Below are 25,113 nucleotides of genomic sequence, written 5' to 3'. Positions count from 1 at the left end.
GAGTGAAATAGTTACAAAGACAGTTGGTTTAACGCCTGGAAAATAATACCCATCTACTTGGTGTTTCATGAGGACCATGTTTGAATAAACCACAGCGGTTCTGGTGAGTTTCAGCTCGTTTTATTGATGCTTCGTTGTACTGTTTGCACTTGAATGAGTGACTGGTCTAGCAAAGAGAGCTAGCCTTAGCTAAACTGTTTAGCGGCTAATAGTCTGCGGGTTATCAACCAAAGAGTTTTATTTCATGTAAAAAGATTACATCATTATGTACATTACATTATGATTTAAACTCGCTGTAAAAGGCTATTTCATTTGCATGGACAGAGTAATTTATTTTGTTTATGGCCTGCTGTACAGGTCAGTTTTTTTTTTTGCTTGCTCCTGAATGAAGTTTGACTAAAGAGAGACACTCTTCCTCGGTGCGGGAGACAACACGTAGGCACGCGACCGTGGGACACAAGATGGCGAGCCAAACCCACAGACTACATCCCTTAAAGGCATCTTCATCTTCACCTTCATATTCATCGCTTCAATGAGGATTTGCCGGATGGATTACTGGTAAACTGCCAGAGAGGTAGGAGTGTTGTAGATATTTCTTTTGAACTGAACTGAGTTGGAACAATAACTGAACTGAACTTAAACTTATTGAACTTGAACTGAAGTGTTACATGTTTACATTCTGTTTCATAATTGTCAATATTGTGATTTAAGGTGTAATATTGTTTCACTTTATTTGGATTTAGATGCTTTTAAATGGTGAAAAGGTTTTTCTACTTATGGAATTAATAGAAAAATAAGGAAACCAAAATAGGTGCAACCTATTACCATAAATTGAGATAGTTAGTCACAGACCGGTCTAACATAACAAAATCTCTAATTTAAATCATCCTACCTGGATGAATTATTAAGGAAGAATATTTCTTATTTAGGAAAATAAACCTGAAAAAAGGGAAAGTGAATACCAACCCTAACCCATACCTGCAGGATACCTTAGACACTGTCTGAACACCGTTATGTTTATTGTTCTATTGTTTACTTTAAAGTACCGGCTTTAATTTGAAAGAACCTGGTCTCTGGTTTAATTTGTCGCCCCACTCCATCAGAACCTAGAAATGGTCCAGTGGCTTTCAATGATTCTTGGGAATTTGGATAAAACAGGTTTTAATTTTGAAAATAAAAAGTTAGTTAAATTACAAAATCTGAAGGTATATCATTATAGACCAAGGTCTTGGCTGTTCAGCAATGTACCGGTGCAACCTCCTCATTTTGTATTTTTTTCATAAAATAGGCGTTTTTCCAGTTATTACTTTGTTTTTGTCAACACTGTCAGACACAATAAAAAGCAAATTAATTTTTATTTATTTGGTCTAATATGTATTTAGAGCTTTTAAATCATTATCTGGCATTCTTAGTACACATATGCTGTTAAATGTTGAATATTCACTTTTGTTCATTTTTTATACTGTTTCACGTGTACTCCTTTTAAAAGATCTAACATCATACAACGTTTACTTACATATCATCAAATATCAAATCATCATAGTAAAAAATAGTCATTACCAGTAGGAATAATGTACAATGCATCACTGACATCATCTTAAACTGTCATCTAGTGTCCCCTACTCATAAAATAATACATTATATTCTTCTGTAAACTGTATATTGGACATGAAGAACAGATAACAAATAACAATTGTGAGCACTGTGGCAAACAGTCAATAAGAAACATGTTCAATTAGCAATAGGCTATCATTAATAAAAGTACCCCTTAATAATAATCATCATAAGTAAAAAAGAAATCATTACCAGTAGCAATAAGATAGAATTCATCACTGACCTCATATTTAACTGTCATGTAGTGCCCCCCACTCATAAAATAATATAGATCATATTCTTCTGTAAACTAGACTATAAACTGTATATTGGACGTGAAGAACAGATAAATGAATAACTACGTCTTACAGTCTCTTTTCCATAAACTGAAATGTTTCAAATTACAGAAAGCATTCTGTGTAAATACCACAAAACACATCTGACACAAAAATAATAATAATTCGTGACCTCCTGTGAGTATTCCCTGACTGTTTTACATCACTCCACCACTCATTTAGCTTTATCAGGAAGTATATGGTGTATATGTTTCTCCTCTATGAAATCCATGACTTCAGCAGACAGGTTGTATATCTCCCTCGTCCTGCTTACACGACCTGGTGATGACAGTTCCTCAAGTTTGACTAGAATATGGTCAAATGGTGAAGCACATATCCTTTCCACCTCCTTTTGGATAGAATCGTGTGTTGGGCCCATGAGGGTGGAAAAACTCCACTTCCACATCTTGATGATGAGTCCACAGTGACAGCCTTTGCTAACCACCAGTTCTGGTCATAAATGACCGCAAGCCAATCTCCGCAATGAACTACATCAGCAGATAGATCTGTCACAGTCCCGTCAGGACCACTTTTGGTCAGTTGTTCTTGCTCCGTTGGCTCTTGCTCACTTTCCTCCCGTTCCATTTCCTCCTGCTCACTTTCCTCCTGTTCCGTTTTCTCCATCAACATTGCCAAAGGACCCTTCCTCTTTTGCATTGGTATAGGACCATCATCCTCAACCTGTACTCTGGGTGTGTTGGCAGTCACCTGGAATATTGTTGTACTGAAACACTCGCACATCTGTGGCTCACTGCAGAAACAGGACAGTGATCTGCAATCGATCTCAGAGTCGTTTCGGTGTGTTGGTGTGACCTTATGGAGTTTCCTTGTTGCAGGTACAGGTTTTAGTGATTGAGAAAGGAGTGCGTCATATGGCTGCATGTCAGCTTCAGTAATGATATAGAGCTTAGTGCTGCAGCGGCTTCTGCCAACCATCTCATGGAAGATTCACAATGTCATTCCCCTGCAGTATAAGGCTGTCTGCAGTCCTTTTCACAGCTCCTCCAATGCCGTCTGGGGCTCCCTTCCCATGTGAGGTGGGGAAGAAGTTCCAGGTTGTTCTCTTGAAACCTAGAGTTGGAGGGACACTGCAGAGGAGAAAAAAGTTCTTCTTGTTCTTGTATTGCTTGCTGGGCAGGACTGGTTCCATGTGAGTCCAAATGGCAGACGCATCTTGTCGCTTGGATTCTGATACTGTGAAAAAGCCTGTCTTCTGTTCTTTTGTATAGTACATGCCAGTGTGCAGGTTGAGCTGTGGGAGGTTCTGACCAAAATGGCATGACTGTACCTCAGAACTATACTTGCACTTCCACACCTCAGAAAAGTCCACGTGCACAATTACTGTGCTATCATTGCACTTCTCGATCATGCTCCTGTACTCTCTGGTCTGGTTCTGAACTGAGCACACGTGTGTTGTTGTTTCTGTCTTCAGTTTGTCTTTATTTCGTTGGAGAAGCTCTCCCAGCGTGCCACTGTGCATCGCAAGTCTTGTGTTGAACTGCTGTTTGATCCTGAATTCCTTCCCATTGCTGCCATTCAACATTGGTCTGGTCTTGCTGTGGTGTGGGAAGTGTATGTTTGTGGAGACACCGGGTGCAGGAGCACAGAAGACATGCCTCGCTTGTCTGTGAACAGCAGACAAGTTCAAAACTATCCTCCAGTTTGCTAGACTTGACAACACCATTTTCTCTTAGGACTTCAAGCATCAGCTTAGCATTCTCATGGTACTGACATTGGTGTGTCTTACGATCCAACGGTCTTGGTGCTGTGACATAGAATGGACGTAAGGCACAGAAGGATGAATAACTGAGCTTCACTCTTGGTTCCTTCTTGGTGAACTCCTTGTGGCGGTTCAATACTGTATCAGTCAGAATTAGGGCTGGGCAAAACGATTAATTTTGTAATCGATTAATCTAGCAAATATTTTTTCGATGCATCGATTAATCTAACGATTCCAAAATAAAATTCAAGTAATGAATACAGTAGTGCAATCTGATGCCAGAGATAGCATTTAACAAAAAATAAAATAAATAAAATACTGTCTTTCAATAAGTAAAACTGTTGTGCAAACAAACAAATGTTAACAATAAATAAATAAATAAAATATAAACAGCAGCAGCAGTGGTGTCCTTCTTGAACCAACAAAATATAACATTTACTTTGCTATCTGCAAAAAAGTGCTCTTAACATACACTCTGCCACTTTTCCCTTAAGAATACTCAGTGAGTGTGTGTGTGTGTGTGTGTGTGTGTGTGTGTGTGTGTGTGTGTGTGTTAATTCAAGACATGATGTAGTCATGCATTGGAGTGGAGGAATGTTAACATTTCAACATGCTCAGCAGTCAGGCTCGCCCTTTTTTTGGTGACAATGTTTCCAGCAACTGAAAAAAGCCTTTCAGATGGCGTTGATGTGGCAGGTACAGCCAAATACGATTTGGCTAAAGCAGCCAGTGTGGGGAATCTTGTTGCGTTATCCTTCCACCATTTAAGGGGGTCATTGTCCCTTGCGATAGGCGTTTCCCCAAAATACAACAGTACTTTTTTTCTCATGGTCTCATTGTCCCCATCCTCATCCTGATCCATGACTTCGTTGCTGTCTTCCTCCTCAGAATCTGTGCCCAACAAAGTGTCCAACACAGACCTCTTCTTTGGTGAGGGACTTGCTGAGGCTTCCTGCCCCACAGCTGCCTGCTGTAGCTGTGCTCTCTGCTCCCTTTTGAGATCAAGTGCAACACTCTGTACTCTTACTTGCAGTTTCAGAGCATCCTCTGGAGAAAGGAATTTCCGTTTTCGGAAACGTGGATCAAGGGCAGCAGCAATGAGTGACACATTTTTCCCATCCTCTTGAAATGCAGATACCTTCGGCTGCCACCTTGACAAGATTTCCCCTTCTGCATGGCTCTGGAACAGGTTCACGGCAGCAGAATCAAAGGATCTGTTTTGGGTGGATTTCAGGAGACCTTTCAGCAGGGGGGGGGGGGGAGAGAACAGAAGCTGTGACATAAGATTGTCCACTAAGAAAAACAGTAGCTTGCTCATATGGCTTGAGCACCTCCTTCAGTTCATCCAGAAGAATCCACTGATCATTTTTCAGATCAAGGTAATGTTTCCCACGGTGTGTGACTTCTGGATCTGACAGCGTCGCAACCACTGGCCATCGCTGTTCTAACAGACGTTCAACCATATAGTATGAACTATTCCATCTGACAGCTACATCTTGGATTAGTTTGTGCTCAGCTGTGCCCATTTGTTTTTGTTTCTGCTTAAGTTTGGTGCTAGCTGGCTCACTTTTCCTGATGTGCTTCACGAGGCCCCGTGCAGCTGATAGTGCCTTATCAATCATGGGGTCCTTCATTGCATGGTGTACAACTAGCTGCAGTGTATGCCCAGCACACCGATAAGATGCCACTCCAAACTTCTCTTCGAGGATGCGGAGAGCTGCGACTATGTTACTTGCATTATCATGCACAATGGCGGGGACGTTATGCAAGGAAATGTTGAATTTTTCTGCCACCTTCTCCGCCCAGGAGGCAATGTTTTCTGCAGTGTGTCGCTCTTCAATTGGTAGTGTTGTTAAATTGAAGGAGACAAGATCCCAATTGTCATCAATGAAATGACAAGTTACTCCTAAGTAGGCCTCTGTGACCAGACTAGTCCAAGCATCAGTGGTAAGGGAAATTTTGGATGTGGCCTTTTTTAGTTCGTTCCTTAGTTTCTCCACTGAAGTTTCATATTTTCTCTCCATCATACTTGTAAAATGGCGCCTAGAGGGCAGAGTGTAACCTGATTGAAAAGTGGTTAGCATTTCTTTGAATCCCTCGCCCTCAACCATAGCAAGCGGCCTCATGTCTTTCACAATCATAGATAGGACGCTCTCAGTCAGTACAGCAGCCTCCTGGGGGGTGCAGGGGGTTGTTTTTTTCTTCTGAAAGTAGTCCTCCACACTTTTCTGCTTATTCCTGAAAACATAAATCACACACACAGCACACAGATTAATAAAAATAATTTTAAAAAATATTAATTATATATAAATAATAATAATAATAAGAGGATTTTAATATATCCTAATCATACTGTCTATTGCCATTGTTTAAATCAGCAAGTAATCAAATCCTATGTGTGTAGTTGAGCTGTCACGGCATGACAGTGACCAATTACAAAATGAAAATTACAAAAAAGAAATTACAAAACAACAATCAATGTAGTACAGGACTAATACAGTGCAAAACAAAGCAGGCAGACAGAAAAACAAACAAAAACAAAGCAAACAAAAATCAGAAATAAAAACCAACAAAACAGAGAGCAGCTTATATCAGTTTTGAGTTTGAGGTGTGTGGGTGGGTGTGCCTGCATGTGTACGTGGGGGTGTTTGGATGAATGACAGGGTACATTATGATGTTTAATGTTATAATACGGTATTAAAATGTGACGACTCATTGCGTAATATGTACAACAAAACAAACAAGAAAAGAAAAAAAAGTTGAAAACTTACGGTGTTAGGGTTAGGGGTCATCTGCACAAGCTGCTCCTGGATGCTGCCTTTTGAGGTGCTGGTGCATAGCCGTCGTGCTTTTATGATAGGCCATTTCCATTTTACAAAGCTGACAAACAACAGAGTCGCTCCCTTTTACTGTAAAATAGTCCCATACCTTCGAAATACGTGTTCTTTTTTTGCCGAGTTCAGCATCAGCTGACTCACTGGCGTTGCTGCTGCTGCTACTCGCTGCCGCCATTTTTTGTTTTGGTCGGACAACGCATCGACGTACAGTTTTTGTGTCGATAGCCTGCCTACTCCGTGCTGGCTCGTGTATGGCATGATCCGCTGGACTGTCTGGGGGAGTTTCTGGGTGATCTGAGCCCTTTCTCTTACGTTCTCTTGATACTTGTTGACTACGTTTCCAAGCCTTTCTCTGACTTCTCTTTTCCCTTTCATTCAAGTCATTGATATTTTTTATCTTCCCTTCCTTCACCCTCTTCTTCCATCTTTGCCTTTCCGTTCTGAGGTATTCCTCCTTTAACTCTGCATCACTGTGTGTTTTCTCTCTACGCTTCTTTTGATATTCCCTGTTTCTTCTCCTTCTCTCCTCCACAGATAGCTGCTGCCTAGCCATAACTTCCTAAAACACATAAAGTCAAAGTTGAGCGTAATGACTATGAAATTGGGGGGAATTACTGTTGGCTCAATAACTACGACGACAACTGTAGGTTTTCATGACTTTACTGCAACCTCAGCACACCAATAACAACGAAAGACTTCCGCATTCCTCCCCCAGAACAAACCTGTAACTTGTACATGCGCAGTGAGAAATAAAGCACATAACAAACTCCCCTTTTCTCTTTAAAGAAAAACAGTGCAAAGAAAATATTTATTTTTCTCCTTTTTTAGTGTTCTTAACAGATAGCCAGGTTTAAAGTTTCAGCTTTAATAACTAAAGTAGAACAGTAAAAAAAACTTTGTTGTTTAGTCCATTTAGCAAATTGTTGCTTGTACAGTCACCTGTGGTGATCTCTGAGTACAGTGTAGCTAGGAAGACTGCACTGTCAATGCCATCTCCAAGTGCCAAAGTCTCTCCAGCTAAAGTGCTCCGAACAACTCTCCTGATCCTTTTTGACTGCCAGCATATAGGCGAGAATCTTCCAACCTCTCCCATAAGCATGATCAGGTGCCCACCTTGAGTGCCTCCATCTGGAAGATTTCCCATGGATGAATCACTGAACACCACCAGCTTTAGGGAGCTGTCTTTTCCCAAGTACTGAAACCTCAAAGTCACCTCCTCTGACTTCAGTTTTCTGATCAGTTTATTTGCACAGTGCAGAGTCTGAACAGTGGCATGCTTTGTACTTGACGCCAGGATGGATATGTCACACATTCTGTCGGGTCTGCTCTGCCTCGCCACCCACAATATTTGGCCACTCTTTGACTTAAGCATATCATATTCAGTGTCTGTTAGGGGGGGGCTCTCGTGGGGTCCACATGAATGGGTTGGAGATTTTTTATGTACATCCATTGTTGCACCTGTATTTCATCCTCTACAGAGAGTACCTCCATTCCAATGTAGCTGAAGCTGTTGTGTTCTTCACGTCCAATTTGAAAAGTAGCTTTCAAGTGAGAAATGACTGTCATGGAGAACGTTCTTCCGAACCTCCCCAGATAAAGTCATCCACATGACAAGCAAGGACTCCCATCACATGGTAGGAGTCATCCAACCAGTAGAACACTGCTGGGTAAACTTTTGAAACAGAACCTCCCGACTGCTGCATAATGTCCTTTACCCTGTTGTACCAGTACAGAGAAGCATCTGTCAGGCCATAAACACACTTCTTCAACTTCCACACAGTTCCTTTGCTCTGAGCTTCTCGGGGAGGCCGAATGTAGACATCTCGGGTTAACTCTTTACCTTGCAAAAAGGCTGCTTTAATGTCTATGGAGTTCAGCTGCCATTTCTTTTGACATATAACAGCCATGATCATTTTTAGGGACTCTGAAGCACACGTAGTTGAATCTTTTGGTAGCTCCTCAGTGTTCTTTTCCTCAAAGCCTCTTGCAACTAGTCTGGCTTTAGGGACAACACCATCTGGTGTCTCCTTGAGTGTGCACACCCACCTTGTAAAGATGCATTTCTGACTTTCATCTTTCACCTCTTCAAACACATTGTTCTGTTTCCAGTTGCTGAGTTCAGCGTGTTTGGCAGGTATGAAGGCATCATCATTCACAATCAGTACGTCCTCTTTATGGCAGTCTGCACATAACTCAACATGTTCAGATGGACCCAGTTGAAGATTGTCTACTTGTCCTAAGTCCACTGATCCAGTTGTACCAGCAATTTCCTCAGGCTCTGTGTACTGTAAATTGTACCAGTTTTTGTGCGTTCCAGTGGCCTTTCCTGCCCGGCTGAGGATTTTTCCAGTGTGTACTTGGTCACTTCCACTGTCTGTGTATGTAACTACTTGTCCAGTTTTCAGCTTAAGTCCTTCACAAGTAGTATTTGAGTGTGTTGATGTGTGAGGGGGCTCATTGTTATCCTCAGCATCTTCATCATTTGAGGGTGCCTCTTCCTCACTTTCATTGTCAGTCTTATTTTTATAGAGTCCAGTTTCTGGTAATGTGGCATTTTCAGTTCCCATCAACTGATTATCTCTTTCTCTCAGCATATCTTGCGAGCCATCAACCTTTCGAAGTCTGGATTGATGTACACGAACATAAGTGCCTCCATGGCGAACAAATATCACCACACCATCTTGGCCGATGACCACACCTGGACCTTTCCACTCTGTAGAATCCACCCGTTTGTAGTAAACCTTATCCTCCGTTTCATATCTGTAATCAGTGGGTCGCACTTGTTTACGAAGGGCTCTTCGTATCCTCTCAGAGCATTCTGTTTCTGTGAATGCTCTCCTTGTAGCATGTAGTGCTGAGATGTGTTGGGCCATCCAAGTAGCCATGCTAGTCCCTTCTAGAGCTGGGAGCTTATCAGTGAGAACTGACGGCAGATTTGGGTTCTGCCCGAACACTAGCTGGTAGGGACTGTAGCCATGTACATTGTGCATAGAGTTTTTTTGCCATCAGGGCCCAGTCTAGGGCTGTCTTCCAATCACATCCGTTGTCTCTCTTTACTTTCAACAGGATTTCAGTGAGAGTTTGATTATGCCTTTCTAATAGACCGTTGCTCCATGGACTATAAGCTGCAGTCGTTTTCACTTCAAAGTTTTCAGCCATGTCCCTCATTTCCTCATTATTAAATTCACCCCCATTGTCAGTGAACAGTCTGCGTGGAGGACCATGAACACTTATCCAGCAGTGAATAAAGTGCTTCACTATCTCTTTGGGTTTCTTGGTGGTTATAATACTCCCTGCACTGAATTGTGTGAAGTGGTCAATGGCATGCATATACCACACTCCTGGCTCTAGCTCATGTAAGTCCATAGCTACAGTTTCATTGTAGGTTGAGGCCATGGGTAAACCTACTGCTGGCTTTGGCTTTGGTTTACTGTATCTAATGCATGTCTCACAGTTGTTTACAATATCCTTCAGGATTGTGGTGCACTCCTCATCAGTATTACCTGAGCAGGTCAGTAGTTTTTTCAGTCTGTCAACTGAGGCATGTCCAAACTGCTTGTGCAGTTTCAATAGAATTTTTTGTTTTTCCTGTTTTGTCATGTTTTCTGTCACAATTAGGATGTCATCTTCATTTTGGATGTCACTTCCATCTGGGGAACTCTCATCCCTCAAGTTCACACAATAATGTCCTGACGATGTCAGTTCAAGTTTCACAGGTTGCTTGAAAATAATGGCTTTGTCATTCTCAATGTCCAAAACTGCACCTGCTCTTTTCAGTGACGTTTTGCTTAAAAGCAAAGGGGCGTGGACAAGCGGTAAGCGCCTACTGTTTATCTTTAACATTCAGTCCCGCAGTGTCTAGCAGCTTGAATGCTAACATTGCATCCGGGAGCTCCATTTTGAACTGGTGAATTCTGTTGTACCTCCGTTCAAACTCAACAATGTAATCCACTATCGAAACGCCATTGTCTTTCGTTATCCGGTCAAACTCCATGTAAGCCTCGTATTGGCGGTCCTTTTCCTCTTTCAAAAACACAGAGTCCAGTTTTTTCAGAAGTGTAGTCATTCCATTATCCATTATGTTCAAATCCTCTGCGGCTACTTCCAGCGCGCTGTCCCTCGCTCTTCCCATTAGCGACAAGGCAACCGTCAGGGCCTGCTTCTTCTTATCCAAGTCACTAACCAGTCTCCAGATTTCGACCTCATTTTTCCAGCTTTCGTAAGATTTCTTCTCATCAAACACTGGCGGAACTTTATAATTACCAGCGGCCATCCTCTACTACCAATGTTGGCTCAATAACTACGACGACAACTGTAGGTTTTCATGACTTTACTGCAACCTCAGCACACCAATAACAATGACAGACTTCCGCATTCCTCCCCCAGAACAAACCTGTAACTTGCACATGCGCAGTGAGAAATAAAGCACATAACAATTACAGTGAATGTTAGATTTGGTTAAATGTTGTCATGCCATTTTCATTTGGCTTTAGTCATTGGAGATGCATAGCCTACAAGGGATATTGTATACTATGTGCTATGTACGTAGGTAGTAGGTGCACTATGTGCATCCCAAATGACGTAAGCCAAATGAACATGGCATAATAGTGAATTGAGAGAGAAGGAAGGCACACCTCATCCCCTAGGGTTGGACGATATTGAAGAAATATAGGGGGAATTACATAAATAAAAATATAAAAGAGGTTAATGAAACATTACAGATCAACAATTATATTCTAGCCTCTGTTGAGGACCATTTGGAGGTTTTTGTCACCACCACCGTCAGACAGAAAACCTGACGGTGGTGACAAAAACCTACTCTTTCACATGATATGCATGAGTTGTTCACATTAGCCATCTTGTTTCCCCTCTGTTGCTAGCTACTTCAGACCTCTTCGTAAAAAGTAAACATTTATGTCATAATCTAATCTAATATTTTTTATACAAAAGAGACGGTGTTGACATGTTATGGTTGTGACAGTAGCAGTGTCCAAAAATATGAACAAGTTTAAGAGAAAATAGCAAACTTACGGGAGCTTGATTGATCTTGAAGCATGCAGTAGAGCTGAAGGTTTGAAAATGGGGTCCTCAGGAATGTAGTTGACCTTGTAGTTGCCTGATTTTATTGCTTTTTTATGAATATCTGACAGTGGTGACGAATATGTGGGACACATTTTGAGCAACCACAAAATAATAGTAAATATTGTTCAAAACTCACTGTTCGTACATATTACAATGTACTGTCATGTGGTAAAGATATTATTCTTTTTTAATCAAGTTGAAATGATTCTCCTATCCGAGGACAACTGATTTTGTAGGCAATGGGCCAGCATATAATCATTAAATTAATAAAAATTAAAAATAAACCTATAAAAGAACCTTACATATGTGCAAAGGACCCCCTGATTATAACCTTGATTCTTTTTATTCATGAAAATGTTATTAATTTCCAACAGAATTAGCACTTTTCTTAGTGGGGCATGTTTTTGCCAAGTTTCAAGAATCGGTGCTTTAATAGTGTGTCTGGCGGACACTAGTGCTACACACCTCTACTTACTTACCTTAAAAAGTTAACAAAAATTCATAATTACCTTAAAAACTCTAAATTTATCTAAATTCATATGGAGATTATAACATTGGAGGAAAGGGGGAGGCACAAATGAAGTGAAAAGGACAATCTAAGAAGAAACCACTAAAGCTTAAGGGACACAAAATCGGGAGGTAATAAAAGGAGGCTTGTAGGAGAGAGAGCTCACTTCTGCTCTGACCACAGGAAGAGAAGCACCTCAGTCAGCCAGTCAAGAACAGCCAACTTGTTTTCTTTTTAGTGCGCCTTGGCTTGAGGAAGTGCTACAGGTCAAAACGTCACCCTTGGCACACGCTTTTTTCATTTATATACTTAAAAACAATTTAATTTCTTTTCATTTTACACACACATTTATTTTTTTCAATTCATAGATCATTTTAGTTAGTTAAAAAATACATAAATGTATTTTCATTTCGTAGACGACAATAATAATAATAATAATAATAATAATAATAATAATAATAATAATAATAATAAAATATTTCAATAACTATAATTACATAAATACACAGCTCCAAAACAAAACAATGGATGGGGGTTGGACAGAGGTACGCTACGGCAGGAGGCGCCAGCGCGACCATCAACCCAGTTGGGACAAAGTGATTGAGGCTTCAAGTGGGAAGGACCGTGCACCTCCCGTTAGTGATGGGACTTCCGGCTGTTTTAAAAGAGCCTGTTCTTATGGCTCGGCTCACTAAAAGAGCCGGCTCTTTCAGCTCCCAAGTGGCTCCTCCGATTTTTTTGTTGCTTCAATTAATTGATTACAAAAAATAATGTAAAATTATGTGTAAATTTAATTACTAATGTACAAATATTCATTATTTATATGGCTTATTATACTCAACAGAGTGCTACAAAAAATAAATTTTTAAGTACATAGCCTTTTACACAAACTGTCTTTATAGAGCTCTGGGTTGTGGTGGTGTAGTGTAGACACTGGGTAACCAATAAGTGGAATTTATCCAGGGTTATGGTAGCAGTTTACTACCTATCCAGTTTTATTCACAATTTTCAATTTCTGAACTGAAATGCTACAAATGCTGGAAGTGGAAACCATAGAAATATACATAACCATCAACATACAACCACAACTGTATGACCTTAACTCTGCATCAATAGATTAAAATAAAAATAAAACACAAATGTATTTCCCTCTTTCTTTCTTTGTGAAAACAAATGATTGTTTACATTCTCTATAAACAATGAAATTATTATTTTTACTCTTTACAAAGGCACCGGACAAGATGCTCCTTGTCTGTTTGAATTGGGAGTCCCTTTCTCAACCCCTGAGAACAATTCAATACCGGACGGTCTTCAATTCAAAATGAAAGCTGGGTTACAACTGCAGCAGCAGCAACAGATGCAGCAGACACACTGGCACTTTCATTAGTAGAAGGTTCTCTTCCAACTGCACCGATGAATGTACAGTTCTAATGTGCCTGTGCAGGTTATTTGTAGAGCCTGCTCGATATGAGATTTTAGCCTTGCATACTCTACACTCAATTTTATTGCGTCTCCTGCCGTCACTCATTTTCTCACCTTTCCAGCGTGTTGTCTCTGTAGGGGCTGTTCTCTCTCTCACGCACGCGTCTCCCTACCTCCTGTTTCTCTCCGTCTGTGTGTGCTGTGTCTGTAACCCCCGCCCCTCCCCCCCGCTCAGTGCGGACACATAGACGCCACCACACATCATGTAGTTGACCACTCACGTGCGGCTTAAACAGAACACCTTACAAAGTTAGAACAACAATTCATACTTACCATAAAAGTTGAAAACAACAATTCATACTTACCTTAAAAAGTTAGAACCACAATTCATACTTACCATAAAAGTGAAACTCAACAATTCATACTTGCCTTAAAAAATTAGAACAACAATTCATACTAACGATAAAAGTTAAAAACAACAATTCATACTTGCCTTAAAAACTTAAAACAACAATTCATACTTACCTTAACCCTCGTGTAGACTTGGGGTTCTGACCCCAAGTTAAATCTTTTCCCGTCAAAATTTGTTTTTTATTCATCAAATGGTCTGAAAATAATGGATGTTGTCCGATACTATGCTCTTCATGATTTAAATAAATTTGAAATAATTTGATTTAATTATTGTTCAATAAAATTACTTGTCCTTAACAATTGTCCTCTGGGGTCAATAAGACCCTGCAGCACAAAGTGGTGCGATGGAGCAAATTGTCACACCATACTGCTTTCCAAAACATCTTTGATCTTGGATGTTTGATGTGTGGGGTCAAGCAACGGTTATGACAACAACAAAAAAGGTCTTCTCTCACAGGTGTTGGAGCATTTCACATTTTAGTCTGAGAGAGACAGGCAGCACAATGAGGAGGCAGAGGCGGGTCAGTGACAAATAAGGGTTTGCATTATGAGCAATTCAAAAATGTTTTAAAAGCTTGCATCAGATTTGCTAAAATATATATTTTGTATTTATGTTGGTTTCATGTAATTTGAAATAGCATTTGAATTATTTTTTACGAAAGGTAAGACTGATTGCTCCTGAAAATGTCAAGTGGTGTAACCACAACAAAGGAGAAATATTAAATATTTATTTCCACCTAGAGTGTATGCAAGTGTACTACTTGTAATATAGAGCAGGACAAATGCTGAAAACACTTTGTTTTCTAAATAATATTTGACAAATTATGTATAAACTGTTAAAAAACATGTTAATACATTGCAATAGAGGATTACATCTTATTCCACATGAATTTTCCTGAATATTATAATATTTTTATGAAAAATACTGGTTACACCAATTGAAACAAACCAGTTTATTATTTTCAATGAAGAAAAAACATCAGGATTAATTCATTTTTACAAATTAAACATCCAAAAATCATGTGGACTTGTTATTTTATGAATTAATTTAAAAAACAAACATCAAAAAATCATGTGAACTTGTGTTATTTTATGAATTAATTTAAAAAACAAACTTCAAAAAATCATGTGAACTCATGTTTTGACTGCAATGAATAAGTGTAAAAACATGTCAAAAGTTGTGTGTGTGAGGTGGTGCTGGAAGGGATAGAGAGAGAGGGAGAATTGTGTGTTTAGGGCTGTGTGTGTGCTGGGAAATGTTTCCAGTCCTCTGTCATGAGTTTTGAATGACGTGAGTTCAAATGTTCTGGCTCAGAGATTATGTGCAGCACATTAGACTCATAATAGAATAGGATGTCAGGTGGATGAGGCCAGGTGAAGACATTCTTCCCACCCAGAGGGTTGCATGCAGCTCACTTCCACTTCTTCACCCACCACCTGGATGACCTGTCCCACGAAAGGCTTACTTTCATATCTGTCCAGAATGAACTTGCCTTTAAGATCCTGCTGACAGTTGGTAGATGTTGAGGGGAGGTCTTCTGATTGCAGGTTGCGGAGATCTACTGCAGTTGGATCATAGCGCTTGCAGATATCAGGTCTTGCACAGAAACATGAAATTTCCCTCCACTGAATCGCAGCTGGCTCTTCAGAGGTCACTTGGTGAATTTTCAGTGTACCTTTTTACGGCTGGGACATTTGTTGGGACTGATTCGTCGTACTTGGCAATGGCTTCCTCGGATATCCAAAAGTACTTGATGCTTGAGGGCTGATCCTTCAGGAAGTTGTAAAGTTCCTCAGCTGTCTGCAAGTCAGTGCCTCTTTGGACTGCTGTGTCTGCAGTACGCTTGACAGCCCCTCCCACTCCATCAGGAGCTCCTTTCCCATGCAATTTCTCACTGAAATTCCAAGTGACCCTTTGAAACTCACTCAGAAAAGGCACTGTGCTGAGAAAAAAAAGTTTTTCTTGTTCCTGTATTGGGTCACTGGTCCATCACTTATGATATGTAGAGTTGTGGGTGTGTTACATTTGCCTATGGCATCCTTCAATACAGGCTCCATGTGAGCCTACATGAATGCAGACTTCTGAGGTGTCTCATGGCTGTTGAATTGTACAGTGCATGGAGGTCCTTGAGAGAGTGCAGCAGTACCCTCCTTTGCTGCTTGATTTTATTTTTAGTTATTGTATCCTTTTTGCGTGATGACATGCAACTATTCTCATCCTTACAGAGAAAGCTGGCCACTTCCTCTCTTTTCATTTGTGAGGCTTTCTTTTTGTTTTTCATTTTGTTCTTTTCACTGACCATTTTCTTTTTTTTCTGTTCCCTTCTAACTTTGCGACGTTCAGACCTCAGCTTTTCCCTCTCTTTCAGCACTGAGCTATAATATTTGTTCTTTCTTTCCTTTCCTTTCCTTTCCTTGCAGGGGTTGAGGATGCTTGCGGTCTCTCTACAACTGGCTGCTCATAGTCATGATCGTCCAGATGATTATGCATAGGCTCTGGATTGTCGAGATGCTCAATTTGCTCATCTGACGTGTCCATAGATTGTGGGGTTAAGTTGAGAACGTCAGCAAGCACCCTTTTCTGTTCTCTGTAGTCTCGCTGGTAATTTCTCCACTCTTCCCTCAACTTCTCCTGCTTTGTTTTGGAAAGCTCAGCTGCTGGAGTACTTTTAGTCTTTCCCTCTCTTTTTCTCCTTTGATAACTAAATGGTAAAATAGAAAAATAAAAGCAATTAGCCTAAATCACTATATTACTCTGACTTTAACCTGATATTCTTTCACAGTATTTAAAGTGTGTGTGTGTGTGTGTGTGTGTGTGTGTGTGTGTGTGTGTGTGTGTAAAACCACCTTTCGCGCCTTTTGGCAAGGTAATTGGCCGTTGCAGCAGGATATGCACTGACTCGTGCTCTGTGACGAGCCACTTTTTCTTTGCTTGATAATGGCATCTATTGGGGGAAAAGAGGCTCTATTATATTGCAATAATTATGAAACAATAGAAAGTTAATAAATGTAATTTTACAGATCTACATTTTAATCTTTGACTAACATTTCTCATATTGGAGTTTTAAGTCTTTTTAAAGCTGCTGTTCATGTTCAACATTGTCACTGTTCACCCACTTCATTCTGCTATATTATGAAATTACATATATTGCACTATATATTGCTTAAAATTGTAAGTGAATGGAATACAAATATATATTAAAGCTAAACATTTAAAAAAATATCAAAGCCATGCAAAATAATGATTTTATCCTAACCTTCCAGAGCTTTGATAATAAAGTTGTGGATAAATCACCACTTCGTCAAGAGAAATATAACACGCAACACTTAAACATAGTTCCACATAGTAAGTTAGTTCATATTACATCTTTAATCAGCATCATAAACTACTGATATTTGACAAAATCGGCCTCTAACCAAAAGGAATGTAATAAAAGTCAGATGGTGAAACCGGTTACACCATTTGACATTTCAATTTAAATTCAAATTTAACAGGCATTATGATGGACACCTATGTAAGCACATGGCCTTGGTGTGAAGATTTCAAACACATTTTTTTAAATAAATACTTATTTTTACAATTATTATGAATGATAAATGTTTTCCTGGGGTCATACCATTTGACATGTAACCCTAAGCACACCTGACCATACCCTAAAAATGTCAAATTATCAAGATTTCCAAGAGAGTTACTAACCTCGTCATGCAGCAGTTAGGCTAATCAGGGGTCCTTCTCTGTGATATAATTTCCTGTCACATGGTCTTCTTGCACAAATTAACAAAATGGCTCCTTAAATGTTGGTTACACCACCTTGACACTTTAGGAAGTTGACTTTAGAGACACAATTCCCCAAATTAATTATAATATTCAGAACAATGGTGTTCCATGTATTTTATTCATTATTAAACAACACAAATGTAAGATTATGCCAAACTAGTTGATAGGGTGTTTTATTGAGAATTTCACCTTTTTTGAACAAGTTTAACTATTTGATACAAAGTTTTTATGGTTACACCACATTGACATTTTTGCCATTATCCGCTGAATATTCTCTGAAAATTGATTTAAATCCAGAAATTTTAGATGAGGTCTTCAAAAAGAGAATGTATGCGAGTAATTTGTAAGTTTATTTTCTAATTTTAACCTTTTATAAATTCAACTGAACCATAAGAACACAAAAAAATTGCGTCACGTCATTGACCCACGCGCTATACTGCACAGGAGGCTTGTGAGCTCATTTTTAACCATGTTGTGGAAAAGAATGACCAGGAGGACAATGCTGAACATAATGAGGAGGAAGAATCAACTGATGAGAAGGATTCAGGGTCAGAAGAGGGGAGGAGGGAAACCTTGGAACGATTATAGGCTCAAAACTCACATTTGAAACTAACTGTGAAGCTGTGTGTATAAAAAGGGCATCAGTGCCTGTTCTGTTGGAGGAAACTGAGTCGCTTCCACATTGACAAATCCATCATGACTCTCTTTTACCATGCTTTTATTGAATCCGTTTTATTATTTGCACTAGCAGCCTGGTTTGGGAACCTCTCTTTGAAAAATAAAAGCTCACTCAACCAAATAGTAAAGTGGTCTAGCAGGCTGATTGGTGAGCCACAACTCAACGTGGAGACCTTGCATACAAAACAGCTACAGCGCATATGTGGTTCAATTTTAAATGACAGTTCCCATCCATTGCACACTGAGTTTCAGCTTCTCCCCTCTGAGCGCAGGTTTACAATCCCTAGGTGTAGAACAAAAACACGCAAAAACAGTTTTGTCCCTGCAGCCATTACACTGAGGAATAAGTCATAGCTATATTTTGCACAGGTGATTATTTATTGCTGCTTTTATTTATTTACTCATTGCTGTATTTATTTCATTTACTTACTTATTTTCTTTTTACTATTAGTATTGTAGTTCACTTCAATATCTTAGTATGATCTGGACCTGTAAGAACTTTATAATTTGCCATTTTTTTTATTTCCACTGTTCTAAGTTGGATGATGCGTAGGGATGTAACGGTTACCGGTGTCACGGTAAACCATGGTAACATTCCCGACGGTGAAGGTTACCGTTTAAGTTTTAATTACCATGGTAACCGCCGCGGTCGATAACCACGGTGTGGAAAACTCGCGAGATACTTTATCCAAGTCTCCCTACGCAGGCGCAGCGTGCAACGTGCGCTTGTTATGTAGTGAAGAAGACATGGCGGAGGGAGGACGTGATAGTAGCGGCATTTTTCCGCCTTCAAAGAGAACCAAATCTGAAGTCTGGGCGTATTTTGGTTATTATAAGAATGCTCAGGGACAGCTGGTCGAGGATGGCAGCCCTATCTGCAGGAGCTGCAAGAAGAAAGTTGTTGCGAGGGGCAGTAACACGTCCAATTTACTTACTCATTTGCGCGACCATCACCCTCAACTGTTGAGTGAATGCAAGGTAAATTAACCTTAAGCTCGGGTGCATGATGTGTGTGTATGTTGAATTTTCTCTGTCTAATTTGCTGTCACTAATGCAAACTGACCAGATAGTGGTATAACTGAACGAAGTTGATCCGTGATTTGGCACGTTATCTGAACCTCTTATTAATTGTAGATTTCACTTTTTAAAGTCGACCTAATAATTCCCCAAATATTGATGCAGAGCTGCAGTGAGGAGGATTTGAGACAAACACGTACTGGGTGGACTGAGTTAGTGAATGCAAACTGACTGAGATGACTGACTTTCATCTCAGCTCCGTTCACCGGAGCAGCGTCTACCTGTGGCTCAGCAGCCATTAGACCAATCAGATTGACCGAGTCCATTGACAACAGACGAGCAAGCAGACAGAGACAGACAGCCAATATATATAAGTAATATCAGAAATATATAATAGGCCCTACTTGTGGATTATTTGTAGAATAGACTATATATAAAGAATAATCTAAAATGGTGAATATAACAAGTGTCTAGATAGAGATAAGAGCCAAAATAGTGTTCATAATTAATTTAACAATAATCCTTTTTGTTTTGATCTAAAAAAATATCCAACCTGTTTCTCACAAAAGTGATATGATCTAGATTGTGAGTTTTGTGATCTGTTGGTTGCACCCTTAGTATTAAGTAACAATGACAGTAATAATTAATAATGACATTTTCTATTCATTTTTTTCACAGAGAGGGTCTGCTGGCCAATCGAGTGCTACTGCCAGTACATCTCATTCTACCTCTGTAACGCCGACATTACAGGAAGCGTTTCAAAAACAGGCTGCTTATACCCTAAGCCTTTTAATATATAATAAATCTATTTAAATATAAATCTTGGTGAAATTATTTCAATTTATCAGTGTATCAGTGTTTTTTCAACATTTTGAAGACATTTTAAAAATACCGCGGTATACCGATAACCGTGATAATTTTGGTCACTATTACCGTGGTGTGAAATTTTCATACCGTTACATCCCTAATGATGCGTGATATGTGCCTCTATGTTTTTTCCATATGTGTGTACGAGGACTCTACTGCAAACAAAATCTACCTCTGGGTACAAATAAAGTAACTTGAACTTGAAATAATGATGAGGTGATTGATCCAACATACGGACCACATGCTTCTTCCTCTGAAGAAGCCCCCACATCGCCTGCTGCAGAAATGGAAGAAGGGTATGAAGTGAAGGAAAATGATGAACATGATGATGAGGTAGAATCTGAAGCTGAAATGGAAGAAGCGTCAGAAGTGGAGGAATGCACTTAAGATGATGAAGAGAAGATGAAAATCAACTGATGAGGAAGAATCTGAGGAAAAGGACCAAGCTGAGATAGAAGAATATTTCCAGTCAAAGGATGAAACATTGATCTGGTCTTCCATCCCTCCCAGTGACGAACGACGCATGTTGACAGCAGAGAGAGAGACAAACCACCATGGTCCAACCGCATATGCAAGGTTTCGTATTGATGACATAAAGTCCACTTTTGACATGTTTCTGCCCAAGCCTATTGAACATGAGAAACGAGGAGGGGCAACGTGTGTATGGCAACAAGTGGAGAAAGATGGATCGAATGGTCCTGCAGGCATATGTGGGTATGTTGATTCTCGCTGGTGTGTACCGATCCAGTTAAGAAGCTACAGCTAGTATATTGCAAGCCCAGTCTGGCATGGAAATTTTCCGTGCTACCATTTTCATAAAATCTCAAGAGCGATTCGATTTGATGATAAAGACACAAGAGAAGATCGCTGTGCACGAGACAAACTTGCTCCCGTTCGAGACGTATGGGACCAAGTGGGTGTCGCTCTTGCCGTTGATGTACGATCCATGCACTGATGTGACTGGATGAGCGCCTGGTCCCCTTCAGATGTCGCTGTCCATTCAAACAGTACATCCCGAGTAAACCAGGGAAATATGGGCTAAAAATATGGGCAGCAGGCCGTGCCAGGTTAGGGTTAGGTTAAAAGGCCAGGTTAAAAGGCCAAAAATCATCGAAGATTACAATCACAACAAAGGGGGTGTCGATAACCTTGACAAGGTAATACACATTTATTATTCATAATATTTATAATATATATGGAAAGGAGTAATGCATTGAATTTGTGTGTAGGGAAAAAAACTTCCTTTCCTGAATATGAGCTCGGGCGACAACTGGTGATACCTCACATCAAGCGACGCAAGGTCAGCATTAAGCTACATTTCTGTTGCTCTTCCTTCTCCCTATTCTGAAAAGTTAGTTTTGAAAAGTTAAATATTTTGGAAATGAATGTTGACATGTTTTATATGTCAGGTAATGAGTTGAAATAAAGTTGACTAAAAAGTTGAAACACAGAGGTGGGTGATAATTTATACTTTGTTTCATAAACAGTCAAACCAGACGGGGTCATTTTTGACCCGGGAGGACAACAGGTGTGATTATTTGCTGCCATTAAAAAAATTGAAGTGGTTTAAAAACAGCGTCCTAACTCTACTTTGACATATACCAGTCTGATGATCTATCAACACACGTGACGCGTTAACTATAGTCAGAATAATTGATGATTTTATTTATTTTTACTCAAAAACAAGGTAAAAGTTCATTTAAACGAGGTCTTACAGGCCTTAAATTTCAAATGGAATAAAGAAATTGTGTTAATGTGTTTGAATGAAGTTGTTATTAAAGGTGTAACACAGTATTGGGTAAAGTATCCACTTTATATACTTTAAATAACAGTCAAACCAGACGGGGTCAATTTTGACCCCATAGGACAGCAGGTGTGATTATGTGCTGCCATTAAAACAATTCAAATGATTCAAAAACGGCATCCTCACTAAACTTTGACAAATACCACTCTGTGATAAGTCAAATAGTCAAAATGATATAAAGTCAAAATAATTAATTGTTTCATTTTAATTTCACTCAAAAACAGGGTATACTTTTATGTAAACAAGTTATATTGGCCCTAAATTCCAAAACAAAGGGAAAAATTTGTGGTAATGGGTTGGACTGAAGTAAGACGAAAGGTGTAACACAGAATTGATTGACAATTTATACTATATGCTTTAAATAACAGTCAAACCAGACGGGGTCATTTTTGACCCCAGAGGACAAAAGGTGTATGGCAATTGGGAGGATTGAACAAGGGTTAAAAAATTAAAACAACAATTTATGCTTACCTTAAAAAGTTAGTCTTAAATTAGATCATTTCATAAATACATAAATTCATACTTACTTTAAAAACCTACATTCAGATTATTTCATGTACAAAAAGTTTAAATCCGTAGGGGAACTATAGTATTGCTCCGTAACGTCGAAAGGGGGAGGGACCATTGAAACACAAGAGTAGAGGGGTATAAAATGATACGCTCAGGAGAAGGATCTCACCTTTGCTCAGACCACTGAAAGGGAAGCATCTCTCCACAAGTCAGTCAGACAATTAGCATTTGTTTGCAAGCCTGAAGAAAACCCAGACAGGGTCGAAACAATGGGTTATTCTTATTGTTATCTTTTATTGCTTGCTTTTATTGTGCTGGGACCTGAGTACATGTTTCATTCTATCATGTGCAAACGTGAATTGAATGACAATAAACAAACCTTTGAACCTTTTGAGCTCTCCATCTTAAAATGGAACATTCTAGCTTCATACTTACATTAAGTAACTAACAATGAGTGATAAACGGGTTATTCAACCTTTGATTCAACAACTGAAATCTTTTACAGCAAAACTAAACATCTTTATTTTTATCAAAAATGATATAAAATAATAAGAGCAGCTCTACATCAGATTCTTGAGTGGTCCACAACCCCTTGTTTTGTAAATAGTAGAAAATAAGTAAACAAATTAGTTGTGTTACCTCTCGTTGTGGCAACAGATGCAAGGCACTGTCGACACAGAACACGTGTTTGGTCAATATCATCCTTCTTGTAGCCGAAATAATTCCAGATAACTGACGTCGCTTTTCTTTTTGGCACCAAGTCTTCGTTTTTGGTGATTTTCTCTTGTTCGTTGCTCATTTTTTAATGTTGTTACAAGCGACTCACTCCACGTGCAGGGGCGTGGTCTGCTGAGGCACACTGAATAAGAACTAATGTGATTGGTGGATCGCTGCACATGCAGAGTCCGCATGCACAGCGTGTGTCAGGTACCCTTGGAATTAGATGAGTTCATTTGCTTCCTACATCGCAGGCCCTGCGATGTGACTATTGCGCACACGTACATCGCGATGACGATGCTCAAACGATATATTGTGCAGCTCTACCAAACAGTGTCTTGGAAGGAGAAGTGGGATCATGTAGACATAATGTACTGACATTGTGGGTTAAATGTTGGGTTTCAAACTTAGTTACTGTGCCCTCTTCCAAGGTTGTATTAATTTATTTCATGGTGCTGCATTGTGACAGGCAGTGTGTGCACGAGAGATTGAGATTCTCTTCTGAAAATTCTGACACCACACTCAATACAGTGAAATTCAATGAAATCAGAATTATTGCTTTAGTAATATTTGGCCTATGTATGTATATATTTATGTAGCACTTTTGTTTCTATTCTTTCTACCAGTTACTACTTATTTTATTGTAGCCTACAACAGAGTTAGGAAGTCCCTATAACAGATATATTCCTGTGTTGCAGAAGAACCTCAGCGATATTGATGAAAAATGACGGGCTCTGACTGCCATTGTTTTACATACATTCAAACTAAAACTTACATAAATATTAATATAAATGATGCTGGAGAAGCCACATCATCTGCCTTTGTCTGCATGTTTGTATTGCAGTGTAAATACAGCAATATTATCTGGAGAAACCATCTTTGTGTTCATTGAGAAATTCTTAATGCCTGTTACTAACCCAACATCTTCCCTTTCCCACCATTTTATACTTTCTCTTCCCCTCTTACTCTCTGTAGGTATTTGGAGCTGTAGGGCCTGGACCTGTACAAACCACCCTCTGCCCCATGATTCTGCTCAACACCATCTGTAATATTGTCATTATTGTTGTTGTTTCATTAGTATCATTGACATTGTCATTGTTTATTTCCTCCATCTTGCATCTAGTGGAATGTGCTTTGCCACTCTCTCTCCCTCCCTCTCTCTAACCTGTATTTTGTTTTGACGCTATATAAATAAAATTGAATTGAAACATTGGAATTCTTAATCTGTGTGATGGAAGATCTGAAAATGTAAATAAAGATGTAATAAACAGAAAGACACACAATTACTGCTTTTGAACACAAAGTGTAATACTTTTTAATGATAAAACAGGTAACGTGGGTTCCACCCAAACTTCTTACTTCCAAATAAATAATGTGAGGTAGACAATGTAGACGAGCAGTAGACTTAACACCACGACAAAACAGACCACGAGGAAAATAGTCATGGAGTTCTTTCCACAGCAGCACTACAAAGGAGCGAAGGTAATCTGTCAGTCACTCTGGCCACTGTAATTCAGATTCTGTAGTCATGACCATTTTCTAGTGCAGCCACTTACCCCTGTCTTCAACACAATAATAGGTGCTTGCACTTGTCCCATCAGATGTTGTCCAGCCTCATAGGGGGGTGAGTGTTCATTATGAATGGGCTAGAATAGAAAATGGAGTTTATAAGTTAGATATTGTATTATGTTAATACTTTATATCATAGCTCACTTTTACAAGAGTACCAGGAAACATGTAAGGATGTATGTTATACAGGGTAATTACAGTCTCGGTGGTTTTGCTCATGAATTGGCAAGAGTAGAGTATGAAGTGTACAAGTTCAACATTAAAT

The 25,113-nt window shown here is 39.4% G+C and overlaps 1 long non-coding RNA gene across 1 annotated transcript; it reads left to right on the top strand.

The window, feature by feature from the left end:
- Positions 1–24,495, top strand: LOC141013579 (uncharacterized). The gene is made up of 3 exons (XR_012180438.1): positions 1–103; positions 358–574; positions 24,255–24,495. It is a non-coding gene; the product is annotated as an uncharacterized lncRNA (long non-coding RNA).
- The last annotated feature ends 618 nt before the right edge of the window (positions 24,496–25,113 follow it).

This window comes from Pagrus major, chromosome 18 (assembly GCF_040436345.1).
Source record: "Pagrus major chromosome 18, Pma_NU_1.0".
Taxonomy (NCBI): Eukaryota; Metazoa; Chordata; class Actinopteri; order Spariformes; family Sparidae; genus Pagrus; species Pagrus major.
Note: the sequence above shows the minus strand (reverse complement) of the source record. Positions and strands in the feature narration are given on the sequence as shown.